Genomic DNA, 12500 nt, shown 5'->3' on the forward strand with positions numbered 1-12500 from the left:
CTTAAGAGTTTTCGCCAAAAACGAAGGCCATTTAATTCGAACATTATTTGAAGGGCGAGCGTTCTGATCAAATTTATAAATACATCTTTTTCGATATTTCGCAGTTAAGTTAAGAATTTTTGACAAAAATGTTTACTTCACTCAATCGATAAACAATCTGATAATATAAACGTTTTCTGGCTTAACCCTTTCCTTAACAGCTATTTTCAGGATATTCCCTAAAACTCCACACCTAACTAACACAAAATAGATTTTTTATCACTCAAACACAATGTCAGTAAAATTCTTGTGATACATAATTTCTTTAGCAAAACATGCTCTACAATACACTATTCATTTTCTTTAAATTTTATGATTTACAAAAGACATTTGAATAAGAAAAATGTTGGTTGTATCGTAACGAATGTGACGATTTTCCTATAGTTGGTAAGGAGAGTGTTAAATATAGAAAGGCGCTCTTTTAGATTCGGGTAGAAATAATCTTATCGCCGCTTTGATCTCGATCAACTCGATAACCGCACCAGGTGATTGGCAATGATTTATAAAGGCATTTGTGACAGATGGTCTCAAAACTGTATCATGTGGAGATGAACACGAGTCACCGTGACTCAGTGGTGCTGTCTTTTCTTCGTACCCGAAAGTACCGAGTTCGAATACCAGCTGCGCTGTGTGGCTTTGAGCAAGACGCCTCACCCTAGCTCAGTTTCTGCGGCGCTCCATTGCAGCTGGGTGGCTCCAGTCTTCCCTTGGAATAGACCCTTAACACAAATGTCCCTTTGGGATGAATGATTATTGTTGGTGTTGTGCGTGTTGTAGCAATCGGTCTCTAGCTTTCTACATGCCCCCCCCCCTCCCCCACCCACACACATCCTCTTATGAGGCGAATAAAGGTAATTTTAAGTTTCTTAACAAGTGTGACTCATTGTCTTAGAGCGGGATTGTATCGAGAGGAATCGAACCCTGTAAAGGAAATCTAGCATGACAATGATAAGAAATATTACTTGGTATCTTTTACAAGATAAGAAATATGACTTGGGGTCTTTTACAATGATAATAAATATGACTTGGGGTCTTTTACAACGATAAGAATTATGACTTGGGGTCTTTTACAATGATAAGAAATAGGACTTGGGGTCTTTTACAAGATAAGAAATATGACTTGGGGTCTTTTACAATGATAAGAAATATGACTTGGGGTCTTTTACAGTGATCAGAAATATGACTTGGGGGTCTTTTACAATGATAAGAAATATGACTTGGGTCTTTTACAATGATAAGAAATATGACTTGGGGTCTTTTACGGTGATCAGAAATATGACTTGGGGGTCTTTTACAATGATAAGAAATATGACTTGGGGTCTTTTACAATGATAAGAAATATGACTTGGGGGTCTTTTACAGTGATCAGAAATATGACTTGGGGGTCTTTTACAATGATAAGAAATATGACTTGGGGTTCTTTTACAATGATAAGAAATATGACTTGGGGGTCTTTTACAATGTAAGAAATAGTAACTCTCCAACACAAAAGTACAAAATTAACATCAAGTTTCATATTTGTGACCCGCCGTCTGAAAACGGTATAATGTCGGGATAAGCAAGACCCTAAAAAGAAAATTTTAATTTATTCATAAGATAATGAGAAATACGAGCGTAGAGTGATTTGCAATGCAAAAGATAACATCAATTCTCCAGCATAACGAAGGGAAACCAACCCCAAGTTTTATGTGTGGTGATCTAACTTGAATTTAATTGTCAGCATCCGTTTCATCCCGACATAACACCCTTTTGAGACGACTGATTACATATCCGTTTTAACTTGCATTATAGGATTTAAGATAAAATAAATGCATTTGTTAACCTTCTCTTTACCAACTATAGGATGGGCATGTCCCGTCCTACATGTTAAATGTTGCTGTTGACCAGGGACCCTTTGTAAAGCGCTTTGAACACATGTAGTGGATATTGCTCTATATGAAGCTCAATTTTTTAATTTTTTTTTAGGAAAATCGTCACATTTCTTTTGTACATCATAAAATTTAAAGAAAATGAACAGTGTGATGTAGAGCATGTTTTGCTAAACAAATTATGTATCGCAAGAACTTTACTGCTATCGTGTTTGAGTGATTAAATCATATTTTCGTGTTAGTTGGGCGTGAAGTTTTGGGGAAAATCCTGAAAATGGCTGGTACAGAGAGGGTTAAGGAAGTGAGTTGTACTCCTTATTCTTCAAAATACTAATTAATTTTCCTTATATTATTTTTTCAACTTAAAAAAAAATTTTTATCAAGCTTATGACGACTTAATACTACATTAATACGGTAGCTCACTTCTTGTATATGTTTATAGTTTAAGCCACTTGCAATGGAATCCGCCAATCCGCCGAGATATTAAATCAGAGATGAAATTTATAACAAGGTTAACGGGTACAAAACCTGCGTCAGGTCAGAGAGCACTTTAACATTAGAATAAACAATATTATTATTATTACGATAACAGCACAGCTGTTAAAATCGTTTGTTAGCGTAATTATTATTATCTTTATTAATACTCCTCAACATATAATTTGAGGCTATGTATAAAGGTCGTTGTACCAACGGCGTTCATCATTAAAAAAAATAAAATAAGATAAACAAAAAAAAAAAAAAAAAAGAAAAAAGACAAATCACACAACAACCAAAAACAGTCCATATATTTTTTTTTTATCTATAGAAAACTTTGGTATTCATAATGTTCTCTGGGTTGACCAGTGAAGAATATCCCCAAATGGGAAGATCCGACATAAAATTAACGTAGTTATCGCTTATAACTGTATAAATAGTATGCGGTTGGATAAGAAGCTCACAACATTGCCATCTTGAAGTCTAACGGACTGACAAACAAATTTATTTCAAGGTTTATAGTCTGGTTAATACAGTTTAGTGAGAATTACTCATAAACGCGGATGGCAAAAAAAAACAACAAAAAACAATAACAAAGACCCGAGTGATGTCAACTTTATTCTATCTATAGATAGAATGCGCTTGGCCAAGGAGTTCACAACATTGCCATCCGGAAGTATAACGGACCAACACACAAACTCTGTGTAACCATGAACTTTTATAGTCTGGTTAATACAGTTTAGTGAGAACAACTCACAAACGCGGATGGCAAAAACAATAACAAAGGCCTGAGTGACGTCATCTGCATACTATGTATAAAGTGTTGAAATAGGGAAGACGAAATTGATTGGTCTGCCACCACTTTTATAAACCATTGATGAACTATTTCTGCTATTCTATAGATAGTTCAAAGATGACGTCACTCAGGCCTTTGTTATTGTTTTTGCCATCCGTGTTTGTGAGTTGTTCTCACTAAACTGTATTAACCTACCTATAAAAGTTCATGGTTACACAGAGTTTGTGTGTTGGTCCGTTATACTTCCGGATGGCAATGTTGTGAACTCCTTGTCCAAGCGCATTCTATCTATAGATAGTATGCAGATGACGTCACTCAGGTCTTTGTTATTGTTTTTGCCATGCGCGTTTGTGAGTTGTTCTCACTAAACTGTATTAACCTACCTATAAAAGTTCATGGTTACACAGAGTTTGTGTGTTGGTCCGTTATACTTCCGGATGGCAATGTTGTGAACTCCTTGGCCAAGCGCATTCTATCTATAGACGCAAAGAAAAACTGCAGCAGTGTCCCTTCGTATTTTCATGCCCAACAAAACCCTGACAGCCTCAAAACTCTGGTGACCGACGGAAACAATGAACAAGATTGGCGGATAGAACAGCTTGACTCCTCGGATTTTAAAACACTGTGGCTGAGTCACACAATAAAATTCAAAAGTTGTGACGTCACTTCTCTCACAATGACGCATTGTAACTCAGTAACTGGTTCTAAACTATTAGAACAATGGCGGACACCCTTATGAAAGTGTATCCAGATGAGAAAAACATTATAAATCTGATCATGTTTTATGACTATTATACATTTTAATCACATGACATGTGAAAAAAGTTCTAGTCAGCATGAAGAATAAAAAGTACCGATTTTCTTTGTTTAGAATCGAGGTGCTCGTTGCTGGGAGGACGTGACATCAGACTATGAATCCTATAAAGGTTATCAGACCTGCAAATGAGTAAATATCGACCACGACCTTTTGGCGCGACAGCATATTACAGATTTCAATGTTTTATATATATATATATATATATATATATATATATATATATATATATATATATATATATATTATCATTACAACCAACCTAAAATCAAAATTGTGAGTTGACGATTCAAGTTAAAAAATTACTCTTAGAAAAAGAAAAAAAATGTGTGAAAAAAGCATGTCCTCTCTCCACGGTATTGCCACGTGCGGTGTTAGGGTGGAAAATTCATTTAGCGGTTATGGCGCTATAAGCCAGACAAATTAAATTTAGCATTGATCCTATCGCGTGTTGAGACACCAAGAGCTGACAACGTTTGAATAAAAGTGCCAAAAATAGCAGTCCTTCGGAGGAATTAGGCCCACAGAAAGTCGGAGTTTATCCCTGTTTCTATAGCGTGAAACAGGCAATAGCAATTGCTTGCTACCCTTTGGATAGGATTAAATTTAGCATTGAACCTATCGCGTGTTGAGACATCCATAGCTGCCAACGTTTGAATAAAAGTGCCAAAAAAAATTGTAGTCATTTAGAGTAATTAGACCTACAGAGAGCCGCGTTTATCCCTGTTTCTATAGCGTGAAACATTAATAGGCAAGAACAATTGCTTGCTAGACTATCGCAAAGTACTTTCCACCAGATCTTACAGCGCCAGGTACTCAATCACTGCTGGGTGGCAAGGGGGTCAGAACCCCCCCCCCCCCCCCCCCCCGAAAAAAAAAAAAAAAAAACCAAACAAACCAAAGGTCAAACTCACCCGGGATCAATCTCGGACCTTTTGTGTATGAATTGAGTGCTCTACGATAATATGAGCTATTGGGACATCCTACTAAGAGTGACTGGCGATGACAAACATTAAAAAACAAACAAACAAACAAACAAACAAAAAGAAAAACCCACTAAAATATCCATTATAGAACATTTAATGTTGGCATATTGTAAAACCTACCTAACTTACTAAAACAAAGATAGAGCAATGTACACTGAAAATGGAATATATCGCCGAACAGGCGTCATTTCTCTTTACCCATGTTAAGTTTTGCTCTTGGCTAGGGATCCTCAAATCAGTGCTTTGAGCAAGTTTAGTAGATTCTACACTATATAGATGTTGATTTTTTGGGGATTATTTTTACACATTACGTGGTCAAAACTCTTTACAAGAGATCCAAGAAAGACAACAACAACGCTCAGTGTGTGTGTGTGTGTGTGTGTGTGTGTGTGTGTGTGTGTACTTGTGTGTGTGTGTGTGTGTGTGTGTGTGTGTACTTGTGTGTGTGTGATGGATGGGAAGGGAGAGTTTGTTTTCATCAGGTAAATTTGGCAAAAGGGTAATAGGGTGGAAAGTACCAATTAGCAATGTATTTAACTGCAGTACCCTCCGATTCTAGTGCGTTTACCTTGCTAAAACGGAGGCATTTGTAGATGAAACAAAATTGACGTCACTCAAATGTATTTTTATTTTATTTTTGTTTTTAGACAGCCATTTTTATGATTAGGTATCACGCACTTAATTCTATCAGCCAGACTATTAATGTTAAAGGTTACACATAGTTTTGCAAACGAATTTCAATTTTTTTTGGATGAATAAAGTATATATATATATATATATATATATATATATATATATACATATTATTATTATTATTATTATTATTATTATTATTATTATTATCATCAATATTATTATCATTATTATTATTATTATTATTATTATTATTATTATTATTATTATTATTATTATTATTATTATTATTATATACGGCTGACGGATGTTGTGAGTATTTTACCTAAACGCATAGCATCAATAAATGAAAAGGTAAACATACATTTTGGAAATCACACTTTCGATACCTTGTGTGTTTTGCCCTTGATAAGATAAGTAGATATGTGCTTGATCGTATTAATTTGAATCGTAACCAACCAGACCAAATTGGTATTATTTTGGTGTGGAACGCCGTGTACATATATGCAGGTCTGGCTTCCGAACCCACCTATGGGCCTAGTTTAATATAGACAATATTTTGTTTAAGATTGTTTGTGATTTATATTACAACAATAAGCCCATAAGGAATTGGGTTACCAGACATGCAAATAAATGCTCGTAGGTATGGAACCTTGTACCACTTACATTACAAACAGTAAAAATTGCTCACTTTTAAATAGTCATATTTATCCCCCAAAAAAATAGAGACAAATTCACCTTTAACATGCCATTAAAACGACGAGTTTTCATTCATTTCAGTGTTTTATATTTTTGTATTATTGTCAGTCGTGTTGCCATCTTGGTTAGTTATCAGTTGTGCCCGAGAGTACCCGGTCGTGAAAACCCCAGTATAATATAGAACTTAATTGTGACCCATCGTCTTAAAACGATATTATGTCGGAACGAACCCGATGCTTAAAAGCCGAATTAAATGTTAAACTAGTCAAAAATATAAATTGTTGACAATAGCACCTTAAAAGATGGTATGCATTCTCCTCAAAACTCAACACAAGTCTGATATTTCTGGCTATAAATTCAATTTTCAACATCTTAACCGACCCGACTTAATACCGTTTTGAGACGAAGGGTCACAATTGTAGTGGAACATTAAATTTGAATTAATATTAATCCTATCAGCCCATTTATTTTCTTTGGATATATAAAACCCCAATTTGTACTTGAGAAATTACGTACGAGTATTGTTACTTTTTGTAAGTGGCGGACGCAATAAATGGAATTTATCCCACGATGTGAGCCACCGTCCCATAAAAAAGAGATTTAAAGTTCAAAAATTCAAATATTACACTTTAATATCTTTTTTTTTAATTTATGGTTCTAGTACGGTAATTATTATTGGTTACAAATCCCTCCCCTCACGAAACACATTTACACACACACACTCAGTCACAAACAGACTCATACATACTCATTGTAAATTTCTTGGAATTGTATTTAGTCCTTGTCCATGACGCTTTATATTTATACCCCCACCTGACTCATGTGTAAAAGAGTATTTAGAGTTACAAATATTGAAAGAGTGTAAGCAAAATAATATCTCTGTCGTCTATCTGGAATTTAATAATGTATTTATGTCTCTATTGTTTTTTGTTGCTGGCTGAAGAAGTGTTCCGAACCCGAAACTTTTCGTGTTTGGTATTTTGCTATTTTTTGAAGCTGTTATATTCATTATTAAGTCACACATTTAACAGTCCACAGCATCTCGCAGCCTAGTATCACTTTGATTTGTAAATAGATAAACTTTCACACTTGACCATCATCTCGTTCCTCCGGGAGTTAATTCTCTTGTTATCTAATTTTCAATTTAGATATACTTACCTTTTATGAATGAAATCCTTTTAACCCTGTTGGAAGTCCGGTGAAATTCCAAGCTATTGAAATCCTTGAGAATGTTTTATTTCCTTTTTTTAGAAGTCTTTATAATAAAACACGAATATCGTGTCAAATGATAAACCACATAATATTATGTTTTACACACTATGTCATGTGTTCTCAGAAATGACAAGTGGGTTCTGTTATCAAACTTAGTATGTGTAGTTATCAATGAATGTCGTCCATCAATGACCTAACACAGCATTACAAGATGACCTGTCGATTCGTGATAATATCATGTTTTAATTGAGTTTATGAATTCGGAATCAATAAGGAGTTTGTTGGTGAGCCAAGATCATAACTACATCTTAATTATAATTAATTCTTTGAAAATGTTGCTGCTTGAATGAAGCCCGAAGAATAAGAAAAAATGACAGAAATAGAATGGAACCCTCAATCTAATCATTGAAGACTGGATCTCTCATTCGGCTTTAGCAAAGTGCATTTATTTTGCTTGTAAATCTTATTGTAAACCAAGACCTTGTTTACACTATCTCGAATGCTATGGAAGGAACTATTGTCAGAGATACAATGTAAAGGTTTTCTTATTGTAAGGGGTGTCAACGAAATCAGGTTAAATGGTGATAAGTCGGACTTTACACAACAATTTTATTCAATTAGGATGATGATGTGTTATGAAGTCGTAACCTTGACCACTCAACATTTCAACCTCTATCTTAAAATTCCAACCACATGTATTAGAGGTTTTTTGCTGATTTTTTATAGCGCAATATCCACTAAATTTGCTCAAAGCGCTTTACAAAGGGTCATGGCCAAAAGCAACATTTAACATTTAGGAAGCGGACATAACGCCTGTTAGGCGATGTTACAATTTTTTCGGACCGAGAAAACGCTGTTATCGGCCAGGTACTCATTTTAAACCTGAGTTCGGTGAGAGAATGTGAGTAAAGAGCCTTCTCCCAGGACTCAACTATGCGCCGAGCAAGGCTCGAACCCAGGACCTTCCGATCCGAAAGCGAGTGTCCTACCACTAGACCAGATAGCCGCAGAGTCCCTTTGACACCGATTCTGTCTCACAGTTAAATCCAACACAGTCAATCCAGGTTGTCAAGCCATATGAACAAGTTCATTGTAAAGATAATATTAATTACAATTTTTTTTTTTTTTACTTATTCAAGAATAACTTTCACTCGAAGTGATGATTTAAAATTATTTTTACCAGATGCAATAGCGTGGCTCAGCGGTACGGTCTTTGCCTCGTACCCAAAAGGTACCGAGTTCGAATAGCAGCTGCGTTCTGTGGCCTTGAGCAAGTCACCTTGTCCCAGCTCAATTTGTGGCGCTGCACTGCGGCTGACGCCTGGGTTATTCCAGTCTTCCCTTGGAATAGACCCTAAAGATAAATTTGGGATGAATAGAGGGAATTATTATATTTAAATGCATCCTATTCAACAACATTCATTTATTTCAAGAACAGAAAACCAAACATGGATTAATCTAAATTACAATTTTAAAATATGCGGGGACTATAAATGCTTTCAAAAATGCCATTGATAGGGCACTGTAGTTTTTGAAATATGATTTTGATTGCTAAAGACAGTTTTTTATGATGGTTAATTGTCTGTGTGTGTGTGTCATCATGTTCGATTAAATATCTTTCCTTTATTTAAAATTTAGATTTTTCTCCATTTCTAATCGTATAATTTCATGCATCTCTTTTTCACTCAACATTAAGCTTCCTATTCATATATATTGTCCACATGTTGATTTGATTTATCTTTACAAGTGTTTCAAGGCCAATTGGTCTTTATAACCCCTGATCATTATATTATAAATATTATTACAAAGGACACCTTATAAAAAATCAACATTCTCAATGAATGAATGATTGATGGTTTCTACATGTAAACAAAACCTTCAAATCACACGACCCATGAGAACAATACCCCACACCGCATAGATAACAATCCCCCTGTGTTTGTAATTACTAATTTGTCAACAATCAAGGGACTGAATTAAACTGCAAATGTATTAAAACAATACATAAACGATGACTCACTCCTAAATTAAATGTGATCTATTGCTTTCTCTATTAATTGCATTATAAAGGCGTTTCCGAATCTGAATGAATTTAACGAGCATACAAAATATACAACCTATAGAATGAATGATGTTGACGTCACTCGGGTCTTTGTTATTGTTTTTTTTTTTTTTGTCAATGGCGTTTATGAGTAATTCGCACTTAACTGTATTAACCAGACTATAAAAGTTCATGGTCACACATAGTTTTGTGTGTTGTTCGTTATACTTCCGGATGGCAATGTTGTGAACTTCTTAGCCAAGCGCATACTATCTATACAAACAAAAATATAACTACACGAGATAGTATCGTATTTTATCAATATGTCATAATTAACTAATCCGCCGTACTCTGGAAAAACTCATATTTAAAAATTTGGCCAGAAAACTCGTACTTCAAATATCGATCGATTTATATGACCCTCATCTTGGCAAAAACCCTCAAACCTGGGACTTCGCGAGGTATTCTTTAAGTCCTAGGTTTGAGAGTTTTTGTCAAAGTGTGGGTTATTTAAATCGATCGAGATTTGAAGATATGCGTTTTCTGGCCAAATTTTTAATAAATACGCGTTTTTCTAGAGTATGACAGTGAACTGGTTAAACAAAAATATTCTATCTATCTCGACGTACTCACTCAACCCTAACACCGACTATGTCCGTAGTTTACCCGGGTTACTTTTACCCCATGAATATTTATCACATTTCTTTCTAAGAAAAATTCTAGTCGCAGTATTAAAGCTAATGTTTTTAGTTTTTACATGTTAATGATAGGTGAATAAAACTATCTATGTACATGCTCATTTTTAATACATTTATTCCAATGATGAAAAGTAGAAAAAATCACTAGGATTGAGTGAGTTGATCTCTATATTATTTGTATTTAGATACGTTGCATTATGTTTACCTTCAAGCCAATGTTATGAAGGATTGGAATTCATATCGTATGTATGGTTGTTTTGTTTGTTATATCAATATATAATAAGTTTTCAGGGCTGCACTGCGACTGACCCCTGGGTCATTCCAGTCTTCCCTTGGAATAAACCCAAAAGAAAAAAATCCCCTATGGGATGAATAAAGGGAATTTTAAAAAAATATAGCTTTTATATAGCGCAATATCCACTAAATGTGCTCAAAGCGCTTTACAAAGGGTCCCTGACCAACAGCAACACCAAACATTTAGAAATTGCCGACAGAGACAACACTGTTGACGGCCAGGTACTCATTTTACACCTGAGTACGGTGAGAGAATGTGAGTAAAGAGTCCTTTCCAAGGACTCAACTATGCGCCGAGCGAGGCTCGAACCCAGGACCTTCCGATCCGAAAGCGAGTGTCATACCACTAGACCACATAGCCGCACAGGATTTTTTAAATTTATTACAGTGGATAATATTTCTGAATAAGCTATCGTTTTATATTTTTTTTGGCGCTGCACTACGACTGATGCCTGGGTCATTTCTGTCTTCCCTTGGAATAGACCGAAAAGGAAAAAATTGCCCCATGGGATGAATAAAGGGAATTTTTAAGGAATTATTTTTAAAAATTTATTACAGTGGATTATATTTCTAAATAAGCTATCCTTTAAATTTTTGTTGGCATTTTTAAAATCAAATTTGCTATGTTGAGTGGACAATGGAACATGAATATGGATATAGATATGTGTGTGTGTGTCTCACTGCCAAAGTGTGTTGAGTAGACACATTAAGTGGGTATTACGATTATTAAAGTTCAAGTTGTTTATAGCGTGTGCTTGAGACAGCGGCTGTAATTAAGACATATCTTCAACTGAAGAGTTAGGATCTATTTTGATACACGTTGAGTGATATGCCACATAATTATAATACAGCGTCAAGTAAATCAAATACTTGCATCACAATTTATTTGAATATATACCTCGAGTGGAGAAGACAATAAAAATATTTTAAAACGTATCTATGACACGACCTTAAACATGATATTTTAAAGCCTAATGCGCTAACTATAACTGAACAAGCTATTATCTGTACGATCATACCAATGGTCGGGAAAACTACAATTTAGTTATTTAATGTAGATATAACTTTCGTTGAATGCCACATTTAATTTATACACACGAGTTTCAATCAATAGCGAAAAGGTTACAATCCATTTTGTCTCGACTTCACTTGGAATAATCCAAATTATTATTAGCTCATTCATTGTTGTCATGGAATGAAATACTCTCAAATCAACGAAAATTATTGTCCATTACAACAATGTTAAATCAAGCCCATAATCAGATTTGGTTATGTGACCTAGTACATCTAGGTTAAAATCTAAGGATCCAATGTACCCCAATGTAGAAATATATCTCTATGGTACCACGAAACATCTGAAAAAGACCTCCACTGCGTTGCTACAATATGGCAAGGGACCGAAGAGCATCGTCTTAAAGAGTTATGGATTAGAGACAACAATAAAAATACAATTATATAACTCGACAATAATTTATTACTGTATCGGGTATCCAACTTTGTATACTGTTCATTTAGTTATTGAGATAACTACCATTGTATCAATTCGTGTTCAAAATAATAGCTGAATATATCAAAGTGGTCCACTACTATTTCATTTAAGGCCAGTTCCATAAGGCCTTTACACTTTGGTTGACTTTCCATGAGTACTGAAACACGTACAAGTGACGTCATTTCTTGGAACGGTCTATGACTTTCACTTCGACGAGCGAATATGATATAAATTCTTATTTCATTACTCTCAAAAATGTTTTAATAAACTTAAATCACCAACAAATGTTTCTTTACCCTCTGACTTGATTTCTTAATGAAAAATGACCAGATAGCAAACATCGCTTTTAACGTGTCACAAATAAAAGAATAGTATAGCAAAGAAATAAAAAGATAGAAAACTATTAATAGGTCGCATGGTGTTCCATTGTGGTTTAGATAGAAAAAAAAATCTCTCT

The 12500-nt window shown here is 34.8% G+C and overlaps 1 protein-coding gene across 6 annotated transcripts in view; it reads right to left on the reverse strand.

Moving 5' to 3' along the window:
* LOC144975348 (metabotropic glutamate receptor-like) overlaps positions 1-12500 on the reverse strand; it is a 245421-nt gene that overhangs the window by 231581 nt on the left and 1340 nt on the right. For 5 of the 6 annotated variants that reach the window (XM_078919347.1, XM_078919342.1, XM_078919343.1 and 2 more), the window contains exon 2: positions 7468-7737. The gene's annotated coding sequence lies outside the window, so the exon portion shown is untranslated. Of the gene's footprint in view, positions 1-7467; positions 7863-12500 lie in introns of all 6 variants that reach the window. The other variant, XM_078919346.1, reaches the window with a different exon arrangement.

This window comes from Berghia stephanieae, chromosome 6 (genome assembly GCF_034508935.2).
Source record: "Berghia stephanieae isolate SIO BIC M18660-M18661 chromosome 6, UCSD_Bste_1.3, whole genome shotgun sequence".
NCBI lineage: Eukaryota > Metazoa > Mollusca > Gastropoda > Nudibranchia > Aeolidiidae > Berghia > Berghia stephanieae.